The sequence below is a fragment of the Zootermopsis nevadensis genome, unplaced genomic scaffold, assembly GCF_977971745.1.
Source record: "Zootermopsis nevadensis isolate Lab colony 2312 unplaced genomic scaffold, Znev_1.0 Znev_ptg000007l, whole genome shotgun sequence".
NCBI classification, from domain to species: Eukaryota; Metazoa; Arthropoda; class Insecta; order Blattodea; family Termopsidae; genus Zootermopsis; species Zootermopsis nevadensis.
In genome coordinates, this window is record NW_028259139.1 from 9639176 (window position 1) to 9657977 (window position 18802).

At 34.2% G+C, this 18802-nt stretch overlaps 1 protein-coding gene across 1 annotated transcript in view; it reads right to left on the minus strand.

Moving 5' to 3' along the window:
* LOC110831532 (lachesin) overlaps positions 1-18514 on the minus strand; it is a 165780-nt gene extending 147266 nt beyond the window's left edge. Inside the window, exon 1 of the mRNA XM_022067637.2 lies at positions 18290-18514. The gene's annotated coding sequence lies outside the window, so the exon portion shown is untranslated. The remainder of the gene's footprint in view (positions 1-18289) is intronic.
* Positions 18515-18802: the final 288 nt, after the last annotated feature.

An 18802-nucleotide genomic window follows, 5' to 3' on the forward strand; every position in this document is an offset into this window, starting at 1 on the left:
TTATCCACCCATTTACTCATAGGTCTCGTACATCCAAGATTTCTCTATCTCATTGTGTTAATAATATTGTTTACTGATACACGTATTATGTTGCAAATGCCTTTAAACTATTTTGTATAATGAACCTTGTCCACTAAAAGCCACTTTTTTATCGACGACAGTTATAATAAAAACAAGCCAGTACACTGTTTCAGAATTCGAAATTTTTCCTTAATTAATAGTTCCCAATGTCGCATTTGAATACGTGTTTTTCAACGACGCACACACAAATAGTGAACGGCTATTTCATAAACAATTTTGTATCGTCACACTGCGTCACACACACACACACGTTAGTGATGTTCAGAGGCAAGTGAAGGGGTGAGGGGAAGCCTCTCACGACCCTTAAAACAGACGACACAACTACAGAATAGGTTGGAATTACCACTACTATTCACTGTAATTTAGACGTTATTTGTTACCACTGTTTACAGCACCGCTAATGAATATATGTTTTCGAAAACGCTACAAATGCTGGGACAAATTACGATGGTAATTTTCTATCCTACTTGCTGACAAGACCTCTTCTGATCAATGGTTCATTTGGCTTCTAACAGCCCAGCAGGACGTCTGTAGTAGGGATCAAGTCAACCAAAACGTTCTTGAATACATCAACCGAGTAATGAGTGATGAGGTCTAATCAGTATATTCCTGAGCACAAATTTGGATGACAAATTAATCACAATTGCTGATGTCCCGGCGTCGCTCTCAGGGTAGTCCATATGGGGAATTATAGTGGAAAAATTGGCACTAGGAGAGATTTTTATCAGACTTCTTAGATTTTCCCCTACCAGTATTATTCTATCGATGCTCCAACCTCACTCATGTAACATCTGGGGATGGACAATGGGACTTTTAAGGGCCCCAGTTCCACAGACACATAGTAACAATAACAAGATTTGAATTTGAAGTTAGAAATATATTTCCGGCTATAAAATATTCGTATTTTTCTTTAAAATCCACTCCCTACAGACCAAGAGAGAAAATGGGTATAAAGACTAAAAATTAAACTTCATAATCGTGACAGTGAATTTATGTTCGGCTTGTAAAAATGTAACAACACGTAATTTTTAACCCTGATATTAATAAAATTTCGCATTTTTTGTTAATGCTAATTTCGTTTTGTTCGCTTATTAAATGTATGAAGTCACATTTTTAATTTTGGAAAAATTATCATCCATTACCGACCCATCGCTAATTTCGTTATCGCCAATAGAGGCTACTTATATTCTAATATGGCGGGTTATTTTACAAGTACCGAAAAATTATCTCTGTTTGTATTGTGTGGAAATGAATCGAGTAAAAATCTTATAATTTTAAAAGCTTGATAGGAAATAAAATAATTGAGCATCATATTCCTGATGAAGGAAGCAGTGAGCTTCTCTGAAACATTAATATCTACCAGATTACACTGCGCAACGTGTCGGAAAAAATACACATTCATCGTAATAAGAACCTCAAATCTCACAAACAAGTTTATTCCAAAAATATGAAGGAAAGATAATATTACAATGGATCTTGACTAACTGAGTGACAAATATATTCAGGTATCTGTTCTAGTCTGAAACGGTTCTGTGCGGTTCTTTGTACACTGACTTTTCAAGTGTATCCTCTTGCGTCACAAAATATCCGATCGGCCATCGACCTATAGAAAAGACGGATTCGAGACGTAGTCGAAGAAAACTCAGATCTCGTTCAACATTAATTTCGATTAAAATTAATATTTTAGAAATTTGAAATTAAAATATTTTATCTATAATACATCCATAATTAAAACTTTCTGTACAAAAACTAAGTTGTGTTACTCACAACTTACGTGAATTTAATTCAAATATGTTAAACCGTTTATTATTACATTTTACAACAGCCCTCATATTTTTTGGGTCATCCGATATGAACAAAGGAACATGTTTATGAACCAGAGCGGTCATTGGTATAGTTCATCCCGCAACAATTATAATTCATGGCAGATTTGTGATTCCACTCGTTCAGTTACATTCTACACTGCCTCATAAATACGGTCTGTTCAAGTGGTGGAGTTCTGTTCTGCAGATGGCACTTATACCCACTGCAACTTCGCTACAGCCAGCAGCTAACACTACAGTGTTCAATTGCGATGGACAATACGGAGTTTTACAGCAGCCATCCACCCTAATCATGCCAGCACAGTAACAACACAAGAATAATGACTCTGTTTACCCCCTTCCACCCCCAAAGCCGCCAAATTTCCAACCTCGGAGCCCCCATTATAATAATGAAACCACTTGTATAAAGCAATGCGGTTCCACTTGGACATACGGTTAATTTTTACCAGCAGTTAAATTTATTTTGATACATTAGGATCAAAGAAATTGAATGTTGGGAGGAATTTGAAGAGTAGTTTATATATTATCAACGAGAAACAATATGTTTTAAATTACGGTATTACGCTGAATTTTAAAATCACACACACATTCACAATGGTTGTTTATATTTTGCATCAAATTCAAAACTCGTGTCTTGACGAAGGGCTTGTAAGGGAAAGGGTAAGATATGGTTGTCAGAACGCACGAATATAGTCACAGATATTTCATATCACGAGCCTCTACGGCTAAGAAATAATTGCATTAAGTTCTTTATGCTGATCTAATATGAGACGTATCATAGGTTAAAGTGGATAAGTTATTCAGAAATATTTTTCCTACAAATTAAAAATTGAGATAAAATAGATTATAAATATTAAAAAAAATTACTTTAAGAAATGTCCCGGTCTTACGTAACACAAGGTTTTATTACTGTGCTCACAAGGAACCGATATCCTTCTATCCATTCCACACTAGCTTTAAGATCGATGCTAATATTAACTTCCCCTCCTCTTTGGTCCAAATATTCTCCTCAGACCTCAGTTTTCAGGCACCCTGAAACTGTGTTGGTAACTTCAAACAAGAGGCAAAGTTTCACAACAGGTTGCAATTATAGTTTCCTGAACTTTAAACGTCAGAATTTAGAAATGACACGATAAGATAAAACATTATAAACTTATTAGTTACAGACATTTTGCAAAATCAAATCTGTTATTAATTTAGTAATGAAAATGGTTTAACTTAGATCTGTTACTATGGATTCCAATTTTTGCAAATATTTTAGTTACTGAACTTCAAATCTCTGTGACGGTATTGTGTTAAATTGTTTTTCTTGTCTTTTCTCCTTGTCTATATCTTATTAATGCCACAAACTTTCAAAATTTTGTTCTAATTCCGTAATCAGGAATCAAGTTTGACCAGGCTTTTGCACGGGGTTAACAGATTAGATTTTTGTCCTCCTCTCACCTGAATACTGAACTAGAATCAACTTCCGAGGAGTTTTAACAAAATATAGACTATATAAAAAGTAAAAAAAAACCATTTAATACAATCTTAGCTAATCTTATACTATATTTTTAAGTATCTATTTCCTTAGAGCGTTAATTCAACGACTATAGATTATCCCCATAAACTCCATGGAACACAGTCGACATCACAAGAGAGTAGTAGCTTGGCTATTAAGGAAATTTGCTGCCTTTGTTTGGTTCAAAATTTGTTTGATGAGGATTTCATTAAATAAAGGCTATTGAATTTCTTTTCTCTATAAACTTTAACTTCTGTGTAACACAATTTTAAAACACGCTTATCCAAGTTCGGTACAAAATTTGAACCCATAAATAAAGGTTTAATTTTGTTTAAAATCATAAAAAAAACAAAAAGCTTTTATGGCGATGAACAATTATGTAAGTCAATTCAAGACTTATATAGACAGAGGCTGATCATATAATAGATATAAGTTACTTTTCTTCTAAAAGAAGGAAATAATTTTTAAAAGAGGCATATTTATTCAGTCGACTGAGATCTCTGATTACGTCACTGGCGACCAGAACGTTCTGACTTAATAGTGTTTGAAGGAAGGGGGATTATTATCATATGAATGGAAGTTGCTGGTGAAACGATAAGAAAAGAACATTTTAATAAATTTTAAATACAAGAATTTATCAAAGAGCTTTGAAAAAAAATCCTTTAAAAATATTCAATAAATCTAAACACTTTAAGGATAAAGAAATATAACTAACCATGCACGTTTAACATTCATTGTGTGCAATGACGTACGAATTTTCTAGAAATTGACTAAGAGCTTCACAGCCATGAATCAGAGTTCTCCTTGAAGATGTAACAGTTATTCAGCTAGTCAAAAAATTGAAGATGTCTCTCTTCTGCATTGTTGTGCCGTGTAATCTGGTAGAAGTTTGCCGACGTTTCAGAGGTCCTTGTTGTATCTATCATCGCCCTGAAACGTCGTTAAACTTCTACCAGACTACATGACACACAACCCAGAAGACAGCCATCTTCAGACACACCTCCGTGAAAACCTCAAACCCTACATGATCAAATACTTATCTGCAATTTACAGAATCCGGAAATTTATTACCGTGTTCTGAAAATACCAGTCTCTAATCTGATGCACATGAATCCTGTTCAAATCGTCATATCCTATTTCTTCATGATCCATTCTAATATTATAATCCCATCAATGCCTGTATTCTGCAAGTAAAAACTTTTAACTACAACATCATAATGTTAATACTTAAATCGTTGTTTAAATTGGAAAGAGTATCAAACTGACTTCATTAGTTAACTGGGTACATCATTCCAAATTGTCTAATTATCACTGCATAGTAAATTAACCAAGTATTTGCGTATTATTAACTGGGATACTGGGAACGACCCGTTCTTCAAGTGCCAGAGCACTGCGGGTCACAACTTTTCGTTGGATTGATCTACAGACATTCGGTAGAACTCCTTGGACGAGGGATCGGCCCGTTGCAAGGCCTCTACCTGTACACAACACAGAAAAACGCGGGCAAACATCCATGGCTTGAGTGGGATTCGAACCCACGGTCCCAGCGACCAAGCGGGTCCTGCGGACCCCGCGTATTATTAAAGGATGAGAAATCATTACTTTGTGTCTGTATCAACTGAATAATTAATGCCTTTCAAAAACTTGCTTTGTATTTAAAATCAAAAGAGAGAATCATTTTATAACTAACGTAATCCATGGAGAAGAGATTGCTTTTAGAAGCTCATAATAATTCCTCAAATTTTATGGAACCAGAAGATTAATTGCTGTGTTCACATGAATCCGCCACGGGACCATATTTTTTATTCTATATTTGTGTAACCCTGCAAGCAATACTAATCTATATTGGTACTTGAGTGTTAGGTCCTCGACGTAAAAAGCAACGTCTTATACAACGAGAAATTATAGAAGCGGAAATACAATTACCAAGGATTAAAATTTAGATTACAAAAATATATTTTAAAGTATGAAAGTGCGTAAGTATAATTTAAATTTAAATGAATGGAAACTGTAAAATAAATAATTTGTCAACAGTTGATATCAACAGTAGGTGATAATAATAGTGATATTAATTTATATACATTGATAAACTCGTGTAACATGAAGTTATCAGTGGCTTTTCCTGCATGGTTAAAATTTCTGTAAAAGCTATATTATTTATGTTAAACATATGTTGATAATGAAGTAGATATATTAGAGGATTAAAACTTATGTTAAAGAGTTCGCATTAATTTTCCCACTAATCTTATCTACACTATATTTGCTTAAAGTGTTGAACAGGTGTAAAAGTGTTCAATGTAAGCAACTTTGCCAAAAGTGGAGCAAGATTCCATTTTAAAACGTCAAGTAATGAATGCACAGTTTCTTTAAGAACTGACTAAGGATAATGTTTAGTGGCCCAATTTTGTGAATAATGTACTGAAGTATTGGGTTCCATAAAAGGTTGACAATTTTTTTACTAATTGAGCGACTGTCAGATTCTAAATAAAGACTCTTTTATCATGAAATAATTTATTACTTCAAATGTAATTAAAATCGTACAAGTAATGTATCACTAGGGTGGTACGCCCTGCGAATATGATACAATAGAGGGAGAATATGAAGTTAATCTTATGCAAAGAGTATTTTGGGGGGACTTTCTAGCTCAGTCACCCCTCCTCAAATATGTATCTCAACTCGTCACTAAGCCGAGCCTGTAACTATGCATACACGGCGACCCCGGAATGAACAAAATTCCTTGCATCGTTTCAAAGCGGGACACAGTCATTTCAGCTATTACAGTTTAAAAAGAGGGGCGAGTGAATAAACCGAGAGGACTCCAAGGATGGAATTCATGCAAGAATTCTTCACTTATATCAGGTCCTTTGTGCACTATAAACCTCAATTATGTTGGTCATTCACCATTGTCTAAGAGAGGCCAATATTTCAGTATAGACCCAAAGAGAATTTCTCCTGTTCACTCTAATTTAACCCCGCATTGAGATAAATGTTTTCCCTTAGATTTACACATTTTGTTCCTTTTTTCTTCTTTAGATGTTACTTATAGCAGAAAATTAAAAACAAATGGTGACAACGTGTAAATCCTACGCACAAATCGGAATAATATTAAAGTCAAATGAATAAGATTTAAATATGTGGACTAGTTTCAGGTGATTTAGAAGAAACCCGAAAGGACCTTTGGTCTGAAAACGTTAAGAGACGAGGCCACTTGAAAGACCTAAGAGTAGGTGGTAAAATTGATTTTAATAAAATAGGACTGAGGTTGTTGACTGGATTTATCTGGTTATTGCAAGCACTGCAGTGAGTAATAGGACTCTGTAGAAGGTGGAGAATTTCATGAGTATTTAAATTTCTTAAGTGTATATACTTTATTAATTTATTTAGCTTCAGCGTTACATTTGACTAATCTCACATATAATCTACGTTTAATACACAACCCAGAAAACGGTTTTATTCTGAACTATGTAAGTATATCCGCATTATCCTGGGAATTTATACAAGATCTTATCTTTTATTCAGGAACATCTAATTGCAAAGCATCCTTATACCTTACTTCCTTTTGTCATTCAAATGTGTATTGTGTACAACGGTCTGTTGTCACAACTATTTGCTTCTTTGCAGTATGGTTCCATATTTAAGAATTATAAAGCTGCAGGATTTCAGTTCAGTCTATAATATACCTCTGTGCCTGAAGATAGCCATCTTTTTACCACCGTAGACTCCCCGCTGACGTAGACCTATACTATTATAACTACTGTTCAAAATTGGTAGAGGTAGAATGATGTTGTAGTCCCAAATGATTTATTAGCAGTGCATTTCTCAGCCAACGAAAAAAAAATAAACTCCTCTGCTTCTTAATGTGTTAAAAATGCCCAAGAAAAGACTTCATAATCATAGCTTCTTTTCATTTGTATCTGTTATGTGAGGGTATTCATAAATTAAACTGTAACTGATGTAACATTCTAAGGGAATGCATGTAACATTCGAGTTCTAATTTATAAGCTGACTATTGCCTTAGTCGCCTTTGTAAGTGAAGAAGTTCATTTCAAAAACTTTACTAATATTTCTTGTTGTGATTAAAGCAAGGTACATGTAAGATATCGTAAATTCATTTGTAAAAGATTCCATTTTTTTACGATGAAAATATTGATTGTGAAATTCTTGATTATGATGATATGTAATCGTGTTTGTGTATACATAAGTTTCAGAGAATATTTCGCTCCTATCCTGAAGATAAAGGTGGTAGATTCATCAGAAAATTTGGTTATCCTCTACAAGACTATACGATATCACAACACAGAAAAACGTAATGTAGAAGAATGTGTAAGATGAGTGGTTGTGGACGCAATTAAAAGGGTTCTAAATAGAAATCAGTATCATGGTCTTACGAACAAGGCAATAAATATTCGGGTTCAATAACATTCAGTAAATTTATTGGCAATTCAAGCGACTTCCAAGTTTTCGAGAAAGACCATGCTCTAAGAAGTTAGAATAAATTTAACAATTTTCTTTGAAATAAGCATTAAATGTTTTGTGTTTTTATCCTACGTAAATGTACATAAATTATATACAAAAAAACATAAATTTCTTATATTGACTCTACTTCAAGTAATAATTAGCATGTAATGATTACAAGTAGAACACTTTTATAATAATCTGGATAAAACAACCATTTCAACCAGAATTATTGACTATTTATTATTTATTGCCAGTGGTAGTACTACACGGCATGAAAGGTTATAAGATTACGAACGCTTTTATTCAGTATAGTAATGACCTGACCAAATTTCTGACTAGATACCTTCAAATACAAAACAGACGGATCAGGTTCGTAATAAATTTTTGGGCTACACCACCAAAAGTTTCTGATGTGTTTTGGGAGCATATGAAATCCGACGTGTTATCTATAAAATGCAAATTTACATCCAACCTCCCCCACTATACTATGACTATATTGATCGACTTATCTAACCGTAGTAAATATTCCGTCCTTTACATTGTGTATTTCTCAGAGTATCGAAACACAATGCAACTTTATGGCGTACTTTAGTTTCTAATATACGTAAATATTGGAGCTGCTTCTCTTACAGTCAGTCCACATATAATTCTGAAGCCAGAAACAGACAATAGGAGCTATCAATTCCTCTTAAAAGCACCGTCAAGAACCTGAGAAATACTTATGTAATGACGAAAACCTTATATAAAATATGGAAGAAATTGGTATAGTACAAAAACTGTAAAAAGATTCAAAGTAATTTGTTCTTGCACATGTCTTTCAAAGATCGTAATTTTTTTAAAATATTGACATATAATATTGTTTCGTATCTCTTTAACAAAACTGCTATTTGTTAAAAAAATTATGTTTACTTTCACCCCTATAAATGTTCCTATTTGCTCACTTTCTTTTACCATGAAGAATTATATGTACAGATTACACCAAAAACAAATTTGATTCAGATGAAGGATTGTTTCGTTTGGGAAGATATGATAAGTGTTCGCGAAATCCACTGAAATATTTTAATATCTGATCTAGATTTTCTCGTTCCTCACAAACTTAGTCACGTCTGTGATAATTTCAGAGGAAAGTATTTTAATTTATATTTATAACATCATTTTTTACAACCTTTTTACAGTTGCAGAGAATTTTCCATTTTGTTTTAAAAGTGAAACACTATGAGGTAATGGACGTGTTTTATAAGCCCTGTGGGCCAAGCCACAGGCGTAATTTATACCGCGTTAAATGCTTTTTCGATGTTATTTCCTATTATGCAAAACACTGATTGAACTTATTCGATACACTTTCGCTAACACATTAAATAAAGTATATTTTTTGTAAATTCCAGTTATCTAATTGGACAGTGGGTGTAATGGGGTGGCCTAGAATTGGGCGTGTCAAAGATTGTTTAATGACATTCACTGAGTGCTGAAGTTAATATTAAAGTGGATCATAGACTAGATTCACGGAGTATTACGTAGAGAAAACAACTATTAAGAAGCTCAACTGAATATTATTTAAGAATTCAGTCCGTACCGAAAAGAAAACACTACGCTTCACCAATTACGAAAACCAACTGGTTAGCACAAATGATTAAGCTATAAGTTATTTAACTTTTTCAACCTCTAATCACTCCAGAGCACATCCAGTTCTATTTATTTCTTTACGTTATTACCCTTAAAGAAAAAATACTTTTTAAGCTAAACGTAATATAAACCAATTAATTTTTAACGACTGTGAAATACAACATAAAGGATATTATTGTTGTCACATTCGTTAAAAATTGCAATGGTCACATACGTAAAGAAAAATTGTAAAATAACAAAACTGAATTTTTTTTTGCGTCCATATTCACGAAAAAGCACACTTGCTATATTTCTTATAAATAAAATTTTAATTTTCACATTTCACATAAGACATTAAAATAGTAAGAAAGAGATTTTATATATTATTTTTATGAATTACACACGATATACGTCCCCAGGTTCCGGTTTTAATTTCGTGATAAACATTTTTAGATTCGTTACTCTCGTCTATATTTGCGTGCTTGAATTTATTCCGTAGATTTTAACTTGTATTCTTATGTCTTATGACTGCCTACAAGTTATTTGTAACGAAATTATCTGACTAAATTTATGAAGCTAATTCATAAAAAAGGAGAGAGGAAAGAAAACTCAACGATATGTTATCAAAAACTTTCAAATTTGCTTCTACTAGTAAAAATAATCTCAGTAAATTTACTTTGCTAATATGGGACATTGTGTATATGAAATTTCCTGTAACCTCAAAATTTATTCATTATAGCGTTCTACTGATGAGCAGAATTAATTACGTTTTAGTAATACCTATGTGAAATACCACTGTCACCAAGTAAATGAATTCCGTGTGTGTGTGGATTTCTTTGAATCAGTTTAGGATAAGAGGTGAATGATTTATGAATAATTTAAAGAGCCTTTCTCCAGTATGAGCATTATTAAAAGCTTCCATTAGGGTAGCATGATTCCAACAACCGTTCTTTGTTCACGGTCGAATTTCCTGTCGGCATGACAGACGCCAATAGAATACCGTTCTCTATATCCGATATATTAGGCTTTCTCTCGTCCTTCATTCGCTTTTGTTACAACTCGTTAACATATAGTCATACCGTACTTTATTATTGGCAAAAACTTCCTGAACGTCTAAAGTATTTAATTATCTACTTCTGATATAATAGCCAGTGTCCGTCACGCGCCCTTCCTGACAGGAATAAAAAAGTTAAAATTAGAGTTATGACGGTAGCTACTCTGGTAGCAAACGATGATGTGGTGGCGCCTAGAAGAGTCTGCGTTTGGCAGAAATCTGGCTTCAGTGGCCGTGAAGAAATTTTTTAACTTTTAATTTAATTTTTTAAAAAATATAAATTTTCAATTCAATTCAATTCGAAAGGATAAAGTCACAATAAATTTAATTGCAGTTCAACACAAGAAAATATTAATTCCCGTAAAATCTGACAAGCTAGTTTTATAATAGTCTTCACAGCAAAGTACAGTAATCGCCATAAAATTGATAAATTTTGATATTTGAAAGTTTCATTCGAATTTATTTCAACTGACGTCTTTGAAATACGCTTGGACACAGATGAAAGATAATGCAAAAGCCAAGAAATACTTAACACAAATAAATACTCCTTTACTTCGAGTATTCAGAATGGCTGTCCTCGAGAAATGAACATTGCCTCACGACGTTTGGAACACTCTGTATACGAGTCCTCTATACACGTGGATCGACTTTAGCCAATCTAACATCACCACCATTGTAAGGGTGATAATAACAGAAGCAAAGCACACACGCAGAGACGCGCATTCAAAAGACGTCTAATTAAGGGCGGTGAAGTGCCACTTCTGCTCTAAGCATGGTGATGATTACTGATGTCTGGGTAGTGATTTAATGAATATGGTTGGAATTACTGTTTCAAAACAAGAGACGGTAATATAATAAAATGGAATATTGATTTATATTTAAGTTTATTTTTACCAAAATATAATTTTATTGAAAATTGCTGTCTTCTGGTTTGTTGCACAGTGTACTCTGGTAGACGTCTACCGACGTTTCAGAGGTGCTTACTGCTCCATAAATTGTTGTAATTTGACTAGTTTTGTAACTATCAACTTTGAAATAAACTGTGTTGAATATATTTATTAAGGTATATAGTTTATTAGTCGACTATCTCGTTAATAACAAAAGTCGAATTTTGAATAATTACAATGCTGAAAACATCCTGTTATATTAATGATAGTCAAAACCGGCAAATGTTCTGTATCGTACTTATTAGATACACGCGAAGCTTACAGGTGAGACACAAGCCTATCTGTGTTTACTTTGCACAGAAAGAAGCAGGAAACGTGACACATAAAGGGGTATCCATGATGATCAAAATGCCATTCGTCTTTGTTACATCAAGAGCAACCAAGGGCCGGTCACTGCTTTGACATCCAACATGTGCCATTACATTACACTGTTCTATGGTGGGATGAGACAATAGTATTGAAATCATTCCAATTTGATTGCTAATGTGAACATGTGGTTCATGTAGGGGGAGCTGTAACATTGATACCATGTACTGTTTTCTTTCTTTATTGCTAAGTTGAAATTCATTATATTATTGTACAATTTGGAGTAAGGGAACGAGAAAAAAGAATTTATATCCATTAAGTTACGATTTCAAAGCGATGCTGTTTAAGGGGCATGGGATCTGAGTAATGCAATTTTATTTCTAATGACTATTTGATTGCTACTCCCCTGCAAACAGACAAGAACAGAAAAATTTTCAACACGCTAGCATAAAGATACGTCTTCTATGAAATGGTTTAAAGAGATACTTATCTTAATCAATTTCCGTAAAGCAGAATTCGCCTACAGAAGCACAATACGCTCAGAAAATAAAAAATAAGGATATCCTAATTTTAATGAAAACAGGAGGTTATCTACAGTGTTTACAAAATCCCAAAAATTTATTTTATCATTAGCCAGACGAATACATTCACAACTTACCACCCTATATTTATCGTATCCATTATAATATTTCATATCTTTCAGAACTAAAATTCTGCATAATTTACTTATTTCTACCACGCGTGCTACATTTCTTGCCAACTCATCCAGATTTAATTTCATCATCTTAGTAACACCCGGTACAGAACGTCTTTGAGGATTATAATGGCGGCTTCTTAATAAGTAATAATAGGTTCTAATCATAAAGCCCTGATGATGGAGTCAGCAAGCACCTCCGAATCGTCTATCAATTTATACCAAATTGGCAGATAAAATATGAAATGTAGCGATTATTTCTCTGGTAGTTACTAATGTAGGGCATTAAGCCCTGTGATTATCGTATTTGACCTACAGACATTATGGTATACAACTATCAGCGTAAGTGACACTGTTGACTATTGACACAGTTTCACTGTTTATACAAGACAGACATAGGTCCAGTGCTTAGATAGGACTGAGAAAGACACACTGATAGTTGCATAGGAAAATGTCCGAAAGTCAAATAAATTGTATTAATACACTAGCCTGGCTATTCTGTAGAAATAAGTACCGAATTTTGGAAATATTAGTTGAAATGGCTGCTATACGGAGTACTTTGCCGGGATATAACTCGACAAGCAAGCGTTTGCTGACCCATGTTCATATGAACTTTATACATTGTTCTGCTGTGTAGAATTTGTTACTAAACTTTGCATATACCTTTTGAATGCACTCTGTATGTTATATATGTAACATACTAAGGAGTTCCTCGACATTTTGTAAACCGAATACATAATTAAATCGCCTAGCAGGAGCTTCATAAGCAACAGGGAAGGAAACTTAGCTTGAATTAACGCTCATTTCGGCCATTAAAACTTATTACGCATAAGAGCTTTGTGTTCGAGGCTTTAGGCCTCTCCCCGGGCCAGTGGAATGTTACGAATACAGCTGCTTTTAGAGCATTGATTAGCGGTTAAGCCACTGGGGGAGGGGAGAGGGGGAATTGGAAGTGAGTAAGAGTTTCATATTCGAAAAGGAAGAATAAAATTTTTTTTACAGAATATTGAACGTATATGGATTTCAATCGAGTTTTTCGAACGTAACTACCCGCATTAATTTCTCGTCTGGTGGCTGAACATTAAGTTATCGATTGTTTTGTGTTGCTGTACGATTCTGTCGTCATATAAAATACAGATAGCACATGCCACAAAGCCACTAACTTACTAACTAACTCCCTGGTAGCAGAAACTGCAGGTCCAACACCGACAACACCAAAGCTCGCCACCGGAAACGATTCTGATTCACAAAAATTAATGTTACTCAAATTAAAAAATGATCTAATAAAACTATACATTTAACAATATTTTATATCCTTTAATTCTTGTTATAGTCGCGTTTACTAGCTTTTTATTGCTGGAAATAAATTGTTTTCCCCATTTCTTTCGTTTTCCTCAGTTTCGCTTTTAGCTATGTTTCTACGAATAGCCTCGCGATGCTCTGCGAAGGGTTTTCAATGGAATCCGGGTGCTATAGTTAACCAAAGTCAGTACAGTTGCGTCTTTTGGAAGCGTAACGACGCCCTCGGACGCAACTTGGGTTATAGGAAAAGCTTTTAATGGCATCTCGATGTTCATCACCCTGATTATCGAAACAGCTAGGACCTCTGAGACGTCGGTAAACGTCTACAACCCAGAAGACGGTTGTCTTTATAAAATACTGTATGTTGCATGAACGTTATTAAATGTAAGTTTAGAAGATTACGAAACAGATTTATCATGAGATTATGGATTTCTTGTTTGTTCATATATGTTTTAATAGAAAGTTAAACATGGTGAGTTTACTCAAAATTTACAACATAAAAATGTTAGCATCGCCAGAGAAATATTTCATTTTTATTTTTTTTACAGTAAAACAAACAAAGTTGCTTAGTCAGTCATAGGTAAACAGTAGTTCCGACTTAAAATGTTTACCTATTTCAGAAAGCAGCAAGATTTTATGAACTTTGCCTGCAACAGTTGAGTTATTCTTCCTGCTAAATTAAGCGATATATTAAAAAAGGACCTCTTGTTGAATATGAGCACAGAAGGGGTCTAGTTGGAACTCAGCCATCGTTAGCTGCATGTATCGTGTGACAGATGGCGTGTCACATCCAGATGAGTGAATATTTACACACCCACAAACACACACACTCCCGGTCGAGACCGACTCACGTGTTGACAAACACAGAAAGTGATTATTCACTACAGAACATGCGATATTCGACTGAAGTGAACAGCGATTACCATTATATCTTAACGAAGTTTAGAAAACTGATTGTTGCATCTTGACTTCACTTACGTGGAACAAAATATTCTTTACAGTGTCCTGGAGTTAGTTAATTCGTCAACACTTTTATGAAGAAATACATTTTAAACATAATTGTAAATTAACAGCAAATAGAAGACTTACCAATGCAGAATATAAAATATTTCCAGTTGTCTGTGTTTCCATTTTTTTATTTCGTGTAATTTTAAGCAACGAAAACAACCTGTGAACAGCCGAAATAATTAAATTACCGATGTTCAGTTTGATTCTTATACACCAGTTCCTTTCAGCTTTGTATCGTGCGGTTTCGTTACTTTATGGCTTCTTGGATTTAATTTGGATATATCTACTGCAAGTGTTGTTTGTTACAGTCGGAAAGTGTTCTGTTTCCCGTTAAGTAGAATCTCAGATTCATTACGTTTTCAGTAACTTTATTATCCAAGAAAAGTTAAAGCATTTTATGTAAGATCTGCAGTGAGTATGAAGATTTCTGTCTTCTGGGTTGTTGCGCTGTGTAGTCTGGTCGATGTTAACCCAGAAGACAGAAATATTTGAAGCATTTTATACGCAACTGCAGGAATACGCATTCAGTTACATAATTCTGCTTTAAAGTTTAGCTAACTCACATCATTTTATTATTCTAGGTTCTCAATAACGGTGGAGATTACAATTATGTAGTTCTGGATTCTGACGTCTTGTAATTTTACAAGATATGGCCTCCAACCTCAGTTCTACCCTAAATATGGACGCGATACGTCCTACCGAAACACTTGTTTCCATCTACATGGTTTCACAAGCCACATAAACAAAATTTACCTTTTAAAACGAAATAAAATAATTAATGGCTGCTTTAAATAAATCACGTTTCATTTATGACACCTTCTTCTCAATTAATTATTTATAAAATTATTCTGGCACTTGATACTACATTAACTATGTAGTTAAATAGGCGTTGCTAAATAGCCAGCCAGAAATTAATTAAATTTTTTGTGCCGGTCAAAAGTGGCCTACAGTGCTCATTGAAACACGTTTGCATTTTTACCTTTAATAGACGGGTTGGGACAACTGCAATCTAAATAATTCATACGAATTAGCGTGGGAAATGAGTTCACGCTTACAAATCGTAACACCAAACATTTATACAAAATTAATTTTTAACCTTCCGTGGAAATTATGAAAATGTGGCCGTTCTTTCCAGAGTGTAAAAATCGACATTTTACCTTCTTGTGTGACATGTGATCATTATATAATGTGTGAAAATAAAAATAAATTAATATATGAATTAATGAATGAATGTATAAATGAATGTATTTTATGTATGCATCCATGTCAGGATGAAATGGTGTTAACCTTGCAAAACATTGTGATTTTTTTTAAAAATGACAGACGACTGAAACTGGCCAAAGACTCAAATTACACCATCGTCGGAAACTTTTGAAATCCACGCTTTGAAGTAGTTTATTAATCACATCAATATGTAGGAAGACGTCTTAGAATTATTTTAGATCGCATATCTGATATGAAAAATTAGTTTGTACAAACATATGATGGCTATGAATTTCAGAGACGATGAATATTCTACGAATACTGCTGTCAGCGAATTTAGACATCATATAAGTTCTTTCAGCTTAGAAGACGTAAAGAGTATAACAAAGTTTCCTTGGAATGTGAATTAAACTCTGAATTGTGTCAGGTAAATCTGACTTCAGTTTTCATAACCAGAGCAGACGTTAGAAGCAGAATACTATGGTACGTATAGTAAAAAAAAATTCTCTCAGAAATAGCGGGAGATAAATCAAGATCATTTTAACAATTTCTCAAGCACTGTAACAATGCGTTTAAGTTTTTGATCTGATATTTATGTAATTTAATTTTACTAAATACCCAACGAGTTTTAAATAATGCGACACTTATTGCCACTTTCCGCTAGAAATGCATAATTTGAAAACACGTACCTCCTATTAATTGCTACCTCTCGAAGATTTTAATTTATTCGTGTAATATTGATTAAAGTTTGCATTACCCTATAATGATTCTTGCTTATGAAATAGATTCATCTGAAAGCTTAGAATCGACTGGGAAATATAATATTATTTTTTCACTTTTTCATTTCGAGTTTGTCGGTGTCTGATAAGAATGGAAAGTCAAAACACCTACTACATGTACACGCCTAAAAGTAAAAGCCCTTGTTATAAGGGATGTCCCAAAAGTCACGGGAACTAAAGTTTAAAGCAAAATATTTTGTGTGATAGGGAAATTTTAATTATCCGTGGCTAGTGGCAACACTGGACTCCTGCCACACCGACTAATACGCGGTTTGACGGCATTTTTTTATCTTCTGTTGCTATTTAGTCAATTGTTTGTGTAACATATTACGCCGTTTACAACAATGCAGCCTGTGTTCATTGTTGAACGTTATTTTTAAACGCAATTATATGCAAATCAGATAAACGGTTGTAAATCAGCAATTTTTTTCGACTTGTTTATCATAAATGCGTCTACAGCAGGTCGGACGATAGTTTAATATAAGTTGTAATTAAGTAATTATAACCTCAATATTGTAATTATAATATAATATGTATTATAAACATGATATTTATATTTATATTAAGTAAATTTTGGGACTGTGTAATATGAAGAAGTTCCATGTTGACTAACACAAACATATGAAACAGCATTCAATTGTTTAAAACACAAAGTTTTTCATAATGGTAATTAACCTACGTACAACCTAATCAACACAATTTAATTTCTGAAATTATTTAAATGTATGATTATAAATATTTAAATAAAATATAATATATGTTTCCATTTATGAACTGCCATTTATCAGCGGAACCTAGTGCAAAACCACTGAATTACCCTCCGCGGACATAACCTCAATGTGTCACTTTATATCATCCTACTTATCACACTGAAAATCGAAGAGGTTTAATGCTTTAAATTCCAGTGGTAACTATATGAACCACTTCCTTTATCAAGAACAACTATCACTACGTTTTGTCCAGAGAGTATGGGTTTTGCATAATTCTCGTAGTAAACAGGCGATTACGTACTTGAACAGCATTAACCAGTTGATCTTTATACTGCACGGGCTGAATTTTTAAACGTTTAGACAAGCTTCAGTTCAAATTCACCTTATATGGTCTTCACAAATGCATACCATGGGAAAAACTGAATATTATTAAATATTAAAGCAAGTGATAAAGTTACCACTGAAATTAACAGCGTTAAGTTTACATTCTGTTAATCGTCTTTCGTCTGAAGATGACTGTCTTTTGGGTGTTTTCCATCATGTAGTCTCGTAGTAGTTGTCCGGCAGTTTCAGAGGTACTTACTGCCGGCATCATTAGAGAGAAGAAAGTATCTCTAAAACATCTGTAAAATACTACAGAACTACATAGCTTAACAACCTAAAAGGCAAGTCATCTTCTTATTCACCAACGTGAAAACCTGGCTGACTAAATCTCAATGAACATTTGAGTTACTGATTCTAACAGTGTTAAACTTTAGCGAAAACAACCCAAACCCAATGAGGCGTGATATATTAAAATAATTGGGGATCAAGTTACTCACCCGTGAATCTCCGTGTCTAACCAGTGGCAGTCTGCTTATCCACGAGGCAACTTCTTTCTTTACAGTTTACTCCCGTTTCAACTCCTCGTCTCGATGCAAGCCAAGTTACACTTCACGCAACTACACCGAGTGCAGACAAGTATAACAATGACACTGTGCAGCTTGTCTTACACAGCGCGAACAGTCCTTCCGCCCTCAAGTTTCGTTCTACGTCGTCGAAGCACTAGTGGGCACGCGCACATCATTGCAAAACCCCCTCCTCCCAAAAACCTGATTGGGGGTGTGGAGTGGGGGAGAAGCTAGGCTAGCTCCTGTTGCTTCTCGCTCTATCATCCTCCAAAACCTTGCAGTGGTAGGAGTTTCTACCCTCTTATATCCCCCCCCCCGCCCACCTCTTACATAGAGTCTGCGTTCGCCCGACTGCTTCAGACAAGACTATTACGTACTACGATTTATAACAGTAGCTATATGACGGCAAATAACCCAAGTAAATATGTGGTGGCCAGTTCTCCA